The sequence below is a fragment of the Geotrypetes seraphini genome, chromosome 14 (genome assembly GCF_902459505.1).
Source record: "Geotrypetes seraphini chromosome 14, aGeoSer1.1, whole genome shotgun sequence".
Lineage (NCBI taxonomy): Eukaryota > Metazoa > Chordata > Amphibia > Gymnophiona > Dermophiidae > Geotrypetes > Geotrypetes seraphini.
The window spans coordinates 24,366,048-24,377,630 of NC_047097.1; the positions used below are offsets into that span (position 1 = coordinate 24,366,048).

The 11,583-nt window shown below is 43.7% G+C and overlaps 1 long non-coding RNA gene across 1 annotated transcript; it reads left to right on the forward strand.

Annotated features, from left to right (window-relative positions):
• The first annotated feature begins 6,879 nt into the window (after positions 1-6,879).
• On the forward strand, positions 6,880-10,824 carry LOC117348192. The gene is made up of 3 exons (XR_004536926.1): positions 6,880-7,107; positions 9,074-9,129; positions 10,735-10,824. It is a non-coding gene; the product is annotated as an uncharacterized LOC117348192 (long non-coding RNA).
• Positions 10,825-11,583: the final 759 nt, after the last annotated feature.

The following is an 11,583-nucleotide window of genomic DNA, read 5'->3' on the forward strand; positions in this document are numbered from 1 at the left end:
CTGCCGCATCCCACACCCCTCCTGACGCGGCTCCCGCTGTCCTTTCTGTCTGTCTCTGTCCCTGGCCCCCTTTGCCTGTCTGTCTTTCTGTGTATCTCCCTGACCCTGTGTCTTTCTTCTTTCCTTTCTGTCTCACTTCCTCCCTCTGTCTGTCTGTCCAAAGCAGCATTCCCTCCCCCTCCATTTCCCTCCCCCCACACCAGTTCCCTGTGCACCTGCCCGTGTCTTTCTTATTTTCTTTGTGTTTCCCTTCCTCTCTCTGTCTGTCTGTCCAAAGCAGCATTCCATCCCCCTCCATTTCCCTCCCCCCACACCAGTTCCCTGTGCTCCTGCCCCTGTGTCTTTCTTATTTTCATTGTGTTTCCCTTCCTCTCTCTGTCTGTCTGTCCAAAGCAGCATTCCCTTCCCCTCCATTTCCCTCCCCCCCCCCCCCACCAGTTCCCTGTGCAGCAGCATTAGAGTTTCCTCTACCCCCCCCCCCTTTCCCTTCCCGCGGTCCGGACTACAAAGGTGGTGATTCCAGCAGTGCTTGCATCAGTCTCCACACGCTGCTTCGGGCCCTTCTACTGCCCTGATTTACTCTGGCACGTCCCTGATGACATCATCAGAGACGCAGCAGAGCAAATCAGGGCAGTAGAAGGGCCTGAAGCAGCGTGTGAAGACTGATGTACACACTGCTGGAATCGCCATTCGGGCCTGCGGGAAGAGAAGGGGGTGGGCGGCAAAGGAGAAATGGAGATCGGCGGCGGCGGCAGGAGGAACGGAGAACGTCGTCTGGCTGTGGTCCGGCTTGTGGAGGCGATAGGCTGGTGACGTATTAGCGCGTATGCGCACTCCTTCGGCCACAGACCTACAGCGCACAGAACACGCAAATAGGAGTGCGCATGCGCGGCTAGCTCTTTATTATATTAGATAAATGCTTTATTTCTTCCTTCAGAGCATACACAGGAGGGGACGTCGTGTGTGGCTTTACAGGGTCAGGCCGGGGGACCATCATCTTGTGTGTCACCGGACCTTTATGCAGATGAAGGTTGAGTAATTTGCATGCTTGTTTGCAAGGTGTGAGTGTCGGGTGAATATTTCTTTTTTTTTTTTAAACTATTTTTTTTTACCTTTAGAACATTCTCAATTGACCTACCCTGTGGGTCAAATTCCGCCCACCATTCAAGATGTTGAAGATGAGACAGTGGAACAAACAGTGTTCACAAAGCAATCATGCCCTTTGTATCCTCGACCTGCCCTGCCGGGTGTCCCCTCGAAGGCAAGTTAGGTCCTAGGGAGAGGGCGTGTGAAGGCCCATGGGGACAGGCAAGCTCGGGACGCACTTATTCATATCCTGCAGTCTGCTGTGGCTGATCAACAGAGGTGGAACAATGATGTGCATAATGTATTGAGAAACATTGGTGATGGTGCACATGCAATGTCTCAGAATATTGCTAGCCTTAACCACTGCGATGCAGACACACACTAATGCTATGCTTGATCTCCATAGGCAGAACCATGAGCTCCATAAAACTGTTAAGGATCTCCAGAGGCAGAACCATGAAACCACTATTGAGAATAATGATCTGCGGAGACAGAACCTTGCGCTGATGAAGGAAGTCGTTAGACACAGTGAGGCTTTGCAGACCTTAATGGAGTCCCGCATTGTGATCCCCACTTGTACTCCACAAGCTTCAGTAGGTATGTTATTCAATTGGTATACTTTTTTATATTTTTCATATTTAGGTCAAGGGGTCAGGCTACGATAACAATATGGGCAATGCTTTATCTCCACAGGTTCGAACCATCTTGTGTATACTGTGGCCCCACCAGCGGAACACCCTATGGCTCCCCCTGCTGCACCCTGTATGGCACCTACAGTCTCTTCTAGCCCTATCATGCATGGTGAGTATCCTCCCTGTTTGATGTTAAGCATCCCCCTACCCCCCCCCCTTCAGCATATGTGTACACCATTCCACATTGTAATTTCTCCTTTCAAAGTCTGAAACATACTAATCTGTCCATTGATTTCTAGCCACAGGTTTGAACCCTATGGCTCCTCATGCGTCCACCACTATGGCACATCCCTTATGTTCAAGTCCTATCCTATGTGGTAAGTAACCTCCATGTGCAAGATGTTCAAACCCCTACACTCCTTCATTGTTAGTTCTCCATTCCTGTGGTGCGAGATACTAATCTGTACACCTCTTTTTCTCCACAGGTTCAAACCATGTATATAGTTTGGCCCCAGCTGCGTCCTCCACTATGGCACATCCGGTATCTTCTAGCCCCATCATACGCAGTAAGTAACCTCCAAGTGCAAGATCTTCAACCCCCTACCTTATGTGTACCCCATTTCTAATTGTGATTTCTCCTTTGCAGGTGTCCAAGATAACAGTGCTTCTTGGTGGGCAGCGCACACTAGTCATGGATGGTCATCTCCATCATACGCGGGTAAGTTTTTAGTTTAATGGGTTTCTTTTGCTTTTATTCTATCTTGTATATTGAAGGTGCCACCCAGTGTCTGTCACTAATTCAATGTGATCTATTATATATACTAGGAACCACAATGTCGACGGCTGTGCAACCAACTAGGCCGCCTAGTGGCCCCGCTGAAGCTATGTATCGAGGTAAGTGGCGCTCATTTGCTTCCCTTGCTTTCAGTTTCATATAGGTTTTTGCAATCCTTATTGCCTATTTTTTCCACTTGCCTTCAGCGCTCTCAGCTATCTACACTGAGGACACAGAGTTGCACCCATTCCAATGAGTTTCAGCGTGGGACACAGCTAATAAGGATACTACTGTTGTTCTGTGTGGACTACCCAAATAATTTTCCCCAACTTCATATCTTGTGTACCTCTTGTTTTTATGTGTTTGCACATGCCCAGAGATCCTTGAGCTTGGGCTACGATACTTTAGTGCATTGTTAAAGGTTTTTGACTTAGGGGATTTTGGGAACCTAGTTTTTTTGGGGGGGGTTTTCCTTCATCTAGGACATGCTCCTGCCACATATGGTCAAACAACCAAGGTCGCAACTGGGCCCAGAGAAGCTGTCCATCAAGGTATGTAGTGGTCCTTGGCCTCCCTTCCTTTATTTGTTTCTTTGTTGTTTCTAAGCCTCCCTCACACATTTTTCTGCCCCCTTCAGCACTATCGACAGTGTTCCAAGAGTAACGAGCCTTGTTTAGCAACTCTTTCAATGTAAATCAACTGGATAAACATTTATGCCTGGGGAACACTTACCACTTGAAACATTGAGGCCCTCGAAGCGCTCGAGGATTGGGCCAGTGGTGGAAGGAGGGCCCTTGGAGGAACCAGGGGGTGTTTATTCTCATTGGACGAAAGTATGGCATGGGGAAGGAAGGTTCAGGGCTGGGGCGGGGCCGTTTCCTTAGTGGGATCCTTGAGGGGGATGGGTGTGGCTGGGTGGCAGAAGGATGTTCACGTGGTGGGGGAGGTTAGATGGACCAGCCTGAGAGGGGGAATTGGGGACGGAGGGCCCAGCAGGGAAGGTGGAAGGGTGCGCCTGCATGGGATCAGAAAGGGGTGGTGTGGGGCAGGAGCAGCAGCCGCTGCACCCTCCTCCTCTTCCTCTTCATCCTTCTCCTCCTCTTCCTCTTCATCCTCCTTCTGATCCTCCGAGCTTGCATCTGAACAGAAAGAATATGGGAGAAAAAAATAACATGCCAGAACATTTCTTTAAAAACAGTGCTGTGGTTACTGAGACATCACCTGAATAAATGAATGGTAATACCCCCCTCCCCCCTGGAATATCCAAATACATTAAATGAAGAAAGGACCTGCTAAAAATTGGCCAACAATCAATCAACTTTTTAAAATAGTGATGCAGGAACAGTTAACAAGGCAAAAAATTCTATTTATGGTATTCACATCACCCCAAGTCTGTAGGGCATACCTGGGGTGTTGGCCAGATTTCTCCTTAGGGAAAAAACCCAGCGCGGATGATGGAGGCGCAGGCCTCTGGTTTTGTTTTTCAAATCCTCGACCTAGCATATAGCAGACATCAGGCATGACATACAAATAAAAAAACATGTAAAGATAATACGCCACAAACCAAACTGCGGCAAAATTTCATATTTTTGCACATGAAAACCCTGCATGCAACACCCGCAGCTAGCTGGTGTATAACAAACCATGTTACTTATTGATCGCGGAGTCAAGGCACGCTCCAGGCCCAGTCCATTGCCTCGATACCTCTCTTTCGCCATTTTCAGGGAAAGAGCAGCCTCTCATTGAGAGAGAAAAGCTCCCTTGGTAAAGTTAGGCTTCCTGCCTCTTGCTATTTGTGACTGTGTTGCTTGTCCCTATGAATTAAACCTTAGACTCTGCAATTCCTGCTATTTGGGGTGGATTGGATCACTGCCTGATGTAATGAGTACTGGTAAGTGGAGTTTTTTTGACCTATGACTGGTATATGACCACTGCATTTGCTTGTACGTTTGTGCTAGCAGTATGGTCGTGGCCTGTATGGGCTTTAATGAGGTATTTTTTTCCACTTAAATGTTTGAGTGGGCTTCTGATCTGGAATTACCCCCTGAATATCAGAAGAGATTAGTATTTTGGTGATTTATTGGATTATTTTCTGCTTTTCCTTCCTATATAATTTTGGGCAGTGGTGTACCAAGGGGGGTGGAGGGGGAGGTCAGTTGGACCACCCCAGGTGTCAGCTATGAGGGGGGTGTTCCTGGCCTTGGAGTCATGGCCCAGCCCCAAGGCTCTGGGTAGCCCCCATAGCCCAACATGTTCCCAGCCTTCTCGTCTGGTCCGATGTCCCTTTACCTTCCGTCAAGCTGATAAATCTTCCGGCTTCAGCAGTGATTCAGCTACGTCGCCTGTGGCTCCCCTTCTTGCTTTCCGCGTCAGCCAATGATGCAGCTTCCTGTTTCTTCCCAGGTGGATCGTGGCAGAGGCAGACAGAAAGCAGGAAGGGGAGTTGCGGGCAATGGAGCAGAATCACTGCCGAGACCGGCAGTTTTTCCAGCTTGATGGAAGGTAACGCATCGGATTGGCAAGGGTTATAACTAAAAATATTTTTTTACATTGGGGGGGGGGTCAAAAAATGATGGGTTCCGGGTGTCCTACCCTAAGTACGCCACTGATTTTGGGCCTCCTTTATTCCCATGTCTAGAGCAATTCAGTCCTTCATAGTTCCTTCATGCTGCAGTAGAACATTCCGGCTGACTCATGGTCCTAGATGTTTGTATGAATTCACCTCCAGCCCTAATGTTCTCTGATTCTAACCATGAAGAAATCAAATAACATGATCATGAACAAATGAGATTGTATCTGAAGATGAGATACCATGTGACTTTAAAGCAAGTGGTGCTTCTCAGCCTTCAGTGCAGCTTCTTTTCATGTGGAATAAACAAGAAATGAACCAGAGAGGAAATAGGTTTTTAATTTTTGATTTCTGCTTGGGCCGTATGTTTTGGAGCAGCTGGATAAAGATAATTGAAATAGACAGCTGAGAAAGAGTTCATTCAGCTTATTACAAGATGTGTTGACACAGAAACGATGAAGAAATGCAGACATCGACTGTCCCCAGGTACAAACCGCTTGATCAATAAACAGTGATTTGTTTCATTTCACAGGCAGAAGGCAGAGACACATGAAATGTTTCCTTTTCAGCTTCAGAAATAGTGCTAGTGTCCTTATCTTACCTCTTCCCAACTGCATTTTTTTTTACAAAAGGGGCTGATCTTGGGTTCCCCTGGTGGGAGAATACAACACTCAGGTTCTCATCTAACCGTGTGCTCTGCAATATGGCCACTGCTCGCTCCCAGACTGCTCTGTGGAAGCAGCCTAGCTCTCAGGGAATTGAAGTCGATAGAGCACACATTACTTATACATCTATTACAAACACTTGTTCTTATACAAGAAACTGAGCAGATGCTCACATAATATCAGGGCAGAACACATTCACAGCTTTGGGGGTGGGTGGGAGAAGGTCATTGACCAGTTTGGGTACCTTTTTGGCACTTATTCGTTGTTCAAACAGATCTAGCTCCAGAGGTCCAAATTGTGCCCTGGACGTATTCTAAAATGTTCAATTATTGCAGAAAGATCTCCAGATCATAAGCCCGTCCTAGTCCCAGCCAAACCACGCCTTGAGATTTAGATACACTGCAGCTGAACAGCATAGAATCTGTCTAGAGAATGGGTTTCAAAAATAAACACTTGGAAGGGGTTGGTGAGAAAAACACCTGTATCTGCCTCTTTTTTGGATGGTTTCTTTTTTGACAATGAGCTGCTTAGTCTACTTCATCTATTTTTTTAATGGTAATTGAATTATGGATGGATGTGAAAGATGTGCAAAATAGAGATTAACTATGGTCTACAAATTTCCAATTGACTCTATTGCTGAGAAGTTTTTAATTGATGTCAATTCAGGCCCTTTTTGTACAGTACTGCTTTGCGAATTTGCGGTCGGAGGTCCTGGTCATTCACAGTATTTTCCGACCGCGAACCGCCAACCAGGAGAGGACAGCTGGAAAGACAGAAGAGGGTAGCCGGAGTGCTGGCGAGTGAAGGAAATCACTTGCTGTATGCTCCGACCGCCTCTTCCTGTACTAAAGTCGGCTTCACCAATCAGGAGCTGCTGTGAAACGCAGCTCCTGATTGGTAAGGCCCGACTTTAGTTTCTGTATGTGTCAATCAGCCTTGTGATTTGATTTTAGATTTGGGAAACTTTGCTTCCTTCATTTACTTCAGGTCCATTAAAATCAATGAGGGAAGCAATTGCTCACCCTAACGGTAGGACTTTCCATCCATTTTTATTGAATTGTTTTTAACTTGTTAGCAGGCTGGCATCTGCCACAGAGGCAATAGAATTCCAAGACTCAAGGGTGCCATGATGACCTCACAGCAGCAAAAGAGGGTCAAAGGGTCTCAATGCCGACATGAAGACTCCAAGCCACTACGAGAGATACAAAGAGGTGCCGGTCATGGAAAAACACCAGGAGAGGGATAAAGCAGCCCCAACACTCGTGGTTGCACCCCAAAACATTGCAGACAAAAGGCGTGGGAATAGTGCTAGCACGCCAGGGAACCCTGACTGGGACGTAAGGAGCTACAGATGAACACAAACCAAAGTGCAGTTTAAAGGTAAGGTTTAATAGCACTTAACATGTCACAAACAGTAAGGTTTGAACCACTCCTGGGCCCATGTTTTAGAAGTCCTATTCATAATTTGCAGGTGTATATTAAATATCCAAGTAAAACCTGATTTTAGCAAAGTGGGGTAACAAATAACAGAGACAATGACTATAAAAGTTTGGAGGGGTAAATTTGGGTGGCTTTCATTTTGAAAGTTTTGTGTATTGTAGGATCAGTAGAAAGGGACTATACAATTTTTTTCCACAACTGTGATGTTTTTCATGTTCTCCAGCCTAAAAACCCCACAAGTGCCTAAAAGGTACTTAATTACTTTTTTTATCGATAAATGTGTTGAAAGACATAATTTGTCCGTATCTGAGGCCGAAATTTTGCAGAATTATGCAGTTGATATCCCTCTATCTTGTGGTATAAATAAGCAACATATCCCACCTTTTCTCTCAATAGGTCACATATGGTCATTCCAAGTCAAGTGGTCCAGAGCTCCCCACTTGACCATCTCAGAAATTGATGAAATTTTTTCAGGGACCTCTAATGAAGATATACAGAGTCTGGGGACCCCTTTAAGCAGAGGCTTCCCCTGTGTCTTAATATCAGACTATGGACTTTTCCTCCAGGAATTTGTCCAAACCTTTCTTAAAACCAGCTACATTATCTGTCTTTATTACAACCTCTGGCAATGCGTTCCAGAATGTAACTATTCTCTGAGTGAAAAAGTATTTCCTCCTATTGATTTTAGAAGTATTTCCCTACAATTTCATCGAGTGTCCCCCTAGTCTTGGTAATTTTTGATGGAGTGAAAAATCGATCCACTCCACTCAGGATTTTGTAGACTTCAATCCTGTCTCCCCTCAGCCTTCTCTTTTCCAAGCTGAAGAGCCCTCACCTTTTGAGTCTTTCCTTGAAACTGGACCAGATGAAATAGGATTTCCCACATGTGTAAATATTTACTACATGTACAGTGCAAAAGGATGTGGTTTGGGTGGTGATTGGAAGAAACCTCTTAACGCAGTTTAGTAAAAGTTAGCAATAGCTTAGAACAAGTTTGTGTCTGAAGTGCTTGAAGTATTTAATGTTTGCCTAATATTGAAATAATTCTAAAAACTGGTCCCAAGGATTTTGGATAAAGGATCTTGTAACTGTATAGAAAGAACAGAAGAGATTCCAAAACAGAGCCCTAATGCACGCTGACTGATAGGTGGATAGCAGTGGAGAAGGATCTATCAGAGCATGAATTAAACATGTGATGGGAAAGATAAGAAGAAAGCCAAGACAGAACCCAAATGTGACAAGGAGTAGATGATGATCAAAAGAGTCAGATGCAACAGATAGGTGATAAAGAATAAAGGCATAAAAATGATGTGTGCAAAGGGGAGATTGAAGTGACTTAGGGAACTCAAGATCAATTTGTTAACCTTATGGAAATACTCAAGTCATAGTCTGGGCAGAAAGTAAAGAGATAGGGCCTTGTATGTGGAGGCAGAAATGGCGAGAGTTGGGGGCAAGCAGTTTGTTAAATGGGTGTTTGGCAAGTGCAATAGCAAGACTGGAAGGAGGTCAGCAAGAATTTTGAATGTATGAAGACAGCAGGGGCATGGGATTTTAATCACAGGAATATATGTAGCAGATTCAGGTCAGCAAAGGATGGTGTTTTATACACCTGATAGGATAGAGAATATCTCAAGCAGAGGAGAGTTTGGGGTTATGAAAGTGCAAGAGGCAATAGCCTGAAGATTCCTAATGTGTTGATGGTGATTTGGAAAGACTTTGTGGTTAAGTGTGAAAGCCATTAGATGATGGTCCGATAGAGTCAAACTGAGATGGAAAAGTCAGAGAGTGAAAGGTAGCCATGTGAATGAGTAGGGGTAGTAGAAGAAAGTATTTGAACGAGAAGGTTAAAGCAAAAACTCTGAGAGATAAGTCAGAGAAGTAAAAGGTTTCATTTTTATTCATCCAGGCTGCACTTTTCAGAGTGAATGGAATGGCATATGGTGGAAAGACCATCCATCAAAGGTAGGCCTATGAAAGTTTCGCTTTCCCCCTATTCCCTCATAACCTCAGAGCTGAAGGAGAAGCCCTTCTGTCCTTTATCTGTTTCGTGCCATGGCCTATCTGCTAGCCCCCAAATATATCGAGGCTCTTGTAAAGAATGGATCACACTCCCAAACTTCAGTATATCCTTAAAGTTCTATCACACTTCCAAGCAACAAAACCTTTTCACTTCCAAATAGCAAAACCATATACTTTTCAAAGATCAATCTCTCGTGATTTCTAAAATCGATTACTGCAATGCCCTATTCAAGTGAATAGCTCAAAATGAAATCAAGCGTCTACAAATTATTCAGAATGCTTCTATCAAGCTCATATTCAAAGCCAAGAAGTTTGATCACGTAACACCCCTTCTCAATAAAGCGCATTGGCTTCCAGTTGCTCACCAGATAACATATAAACTATGTTTGCTCACATTCAAATCCCTTCTTTACAAAACTCCAGCTTTCATTTATAAGTTATTAATTCCATATACTTCCAATAGAACGTTAAGATCTACTGAACAGCACTTGCTGACGATTCCCTCTCTTAGAATAATTAATACTAGATGGCAATTGATTTTTTTCTGTTACAGCCCCCCAAACTTGGAACTCACTTCCTATTCACTTGAGGGAAGAACACAACTTAGAAAAATTCAAAAGTAAACTAAAGAGCTTTCTTTTTAAAGACGCCTTTGAAAATTAGCCATTTAGTCTTCCAACCAATTTGACTTTTTCTAATTTTAATGAAGTAATTTTTACCTTCCCTTTCCCTCTGTATCTCCTTTATATGTCTCTTTAACTTTTAAATAATTTGTAGTTCTTATCCCTCTCTTCCCTTACGTTGTTAGTTTTGTTACGTTTGTCAATAGTCTTATCAGACCTGATTTTTGTTATTTATTGTATTGTTCCCCACATTTTGTAATTTTATTATTATGTACATCGCTTAGAATTATGAATAAGCGATTAATCAAATCTCCATTAAACTTGAAACTTGAAACAACAAACCATACTTTAAAGATACACGTTTTCACCACTCCCTCGCTGGTCCCCACTCCAACTGGAAACGCTTGTAGGAGAAGAAGAGGAAGTAAAACCATCTTGGCTGAAGGAAGAGTTTAATACACTCCTAAACTTTCGTACACTTCCAAAGAGCAAAATATGCTTCTACCACAGTAATAGGTAAATCATTATGGTCTACTTCACTTGCCTCCGTGAACACTAAAAAGAAATATTTAAGTAATGTGAATTTATCTTCATCATCCTCTATGCATTCTCCTTCATCTCTGAGTCTTGGAATGACTTTATTAGCCTTCCCTCAGGCTCCACCATCACTAAAAGAGTTTCACCTGCTTGGTTGATCATATTAAGTACGAGGGTGAATCAAAAACTAAAGGCAAAATACATTTAACTGCTTTAATAGAAGTAACTGTGAGCAATTGAACATATCACTTTTTCACGTAGTCCCCATGCATTTGTTGTATAATTCAACAAGTTTCTGCATTCCTGCAGAGAAGAAGCTTTTTGGCTACTCCCAAAGCACCACTTCCTTTACTTTATCATGCTTTGTCTTTTGCTCTCTGGGTCATAGTGATGCGTCCATGTCTCGTCACCAGTGACAATTCTCTCCAGAATACTCGGATCTTCTTCCTACCATCTCAGGAACTGGGTCACGACCTCCACACGTTGTTGCTTATGCTGATCGGTAAGCTGTTTGGGAACCCATCGTTCGCAGACTTTCCTCTATTCCAAGTCATCAAGCATTATGGCAAATGCAGATCTGTAGCTAATATCCAAATTTATAGCCACTTGAGTCACCGTTATCCGTCGGTCTTCTCTAATCAAGGCATCGACCCTATCAGTGTGCTCTCTTGTGTGCAATATTGATGGGTGACTACTTTGTCAGTTACACCTGTTCTTCCCACTTTAAACCTTTCAACCCACTCAAACCTCTCATTTATTCAGGATGCTATGTCCATACTGAGTCAATATCTGACTGTGAATTTCCACAGGTTTCACTCCCTCTACCCAAAGAAAGCGCACTACTGCATGTTGTTCTTCGTTGGTACAATCTTACAATGGAGGGTCCATGTTTCTGACTTTATGGCTGCCACATGATTAAAGGCTGAGTGCTGCACTATGTGTGGACAAACTATCCAAAAGGCATTGTACGAGTTCATTTGTTGCATTTTGCCTTCTCTATTCTGGTTATCCCGTAACTTAACAATTGCCTTTAATTTTTGATTCAACCTCATACTTTTTCTTCTACATGCAGCTTCTGGGGATGTGCATTTGTTGGAGTACATTCAGTTCATTTGGGAATCTTAACACTTTTAGGGATTCAATAAATGACACACACACAAATCTATCAATTATTGCATAAACAATTAATTTGCAGTCATTAAAAAGTACATAAAAACACTACAAATGAATGTGTGCA